Below are 1,559 nucleotides of genomic sequence, written 5' to 3' on the forward strand. Positions count from 1 at the left end.
TATGAGGGGGGCAAGGGGAGGGGGGCGGGGGAAGCTACAGGATGGCGGAGCAGTGAGCAGAGAGCTACTAGAGGGGGGCAGCAAGCTACTGGCAAACTACTGGCACACGGATTTGTGTGCAGGGCTACTAGTCTGTTTTATTTGACAATATGTATCAAGGGCTTTAAACATGCATGTGCATTTATTTAAAACAATAATTCTAGTAGGAATTTATAACAAGGAAATAATCAGTCAAAAAATAGTCAAATGGATTTGCGATAGAATTATTTATAATTGATTTTGTTATAGCAAAACCTGAAAGGAGAAAAATGCCAGTAATAAGGGACCAGTTAAATGAATTATGGCACAGTTGAATGGCATGCAACCATGAAAATGCTTTCAAGAAAATTTATTGACTTAAAGATATGCTCACAATAAGAGGTTAAAAGTTAAAAGTAGAGTACAAAACCATGCATAAAACTTGTTAATAAAAAAAACTATCCATCAGGGGTAGAGATTTAAGAAAATATACCAAATAAAATAGACATATCTGTTGTCAGATTAATGAGGCATTCATTGTTTTGAGCAATTTGTGCTGAGGAGTTGTTGGATGGGATTCAGAAGATCCCCACCTTCCCAGGGCTGAAATTTAGTGACACAGATCTCTTGGACTTTGGGCAGTGTGGTGATCAGAATTCCCAGTGACAGTTTGCTTTCTTTTGGGGGGTGGTGGGCAACTGCTGAGAGTGACTGGAACAGAGTACAGTACCTATAACTACCTGGGGCAAACCAGATGTTGAAGGCTTTTAAACAGAAGGACTTCTCTTCAGCCTTGAATTATCAGTTTTTAATTCTGGAATTTATATACTGTGTAGTCAAACTAGGTTTTAGAATGTCACAGATCGAAGTCATCATGACTCTGGTGTCTGGTGTCTGGTTTTCCAATGGGCCCACCCCGGCCTCAATTGCAGAAAGCCACCAAAGAGTTTACTAATAATGTGGAAGCTAAACATTATTAGTCTGGATTTTCTTTCTTTTACTGGTTTAAAGAATGGGAACTTGGAAGCCTATAACTAATGCCTATCAAGTCAGGGTGTTTACATTGAGATCTAAACCACCTTGAATAATCCATTTATTTAGGACTTTGTAGATGAGCTTGAATGAAATTATTTCTTAGCAAATAAAACCTCACATCAACCAGTATTTAGCCCTGACTGGTGTGCGACATCCTGTATACCAAAAGGTGATAGGTTCAGATTCTGTGTCAGAGCACAAACCCAGGTTGTGTGTTGGATCCCCAGTTGGGAGGTGGCAATCAGTTAGTGTTTCTCTCTATCTCTGTCTCTATCTCTATCTCTCTGTTTCCCCCCGCCCCCCGCCACTTCTCCTAAGATCAATTTAAAAAAATATCCTTGGGTGATGATTAAAAAAACAACAACCTTCATTTAAAAAGAAGAGCCCTAGCCAGTGTTTCCCAGTAGTTACAGCATTGCCCTATGAACCAAAGAGGCTCGAGTTTGATTCCTAGTCTAGGGCATGTACCTGAGTTGCAGGTGTGCAGGTTTGATCCCCTGCCTTGG

At 40.3% G+C, this 1,559-nt stretch overlaps 1 pseudogene; it reads left to right on the forward strand.

The window, feature by feature from the left end:
- The first annotated feature begins 565 nt into the window (after positions 1-565).
- LOC102762203 lies at positions 566-1,056 on the forward strand (annotated as a pseudogene).
- The last annotated feature ends 503 nt before the right edge of the window (positions 1,057-1,559 follow it).

This window comes from Myotis davidii, unplaced genomic scaffold, assembly GCF_000327345.1.
Source record: "Myotis davidii unplaced genomic scaffold, ASM32734v1 scaffold1753, whole genome shotgun sequence".
In the NCBI taxonomy this organism is placed as follows: Eukaryota; Metazoa; Chordata; class Mammalia; order Chiroptera; family Vespertilionidae; genus Myotis; species Myotis davidii.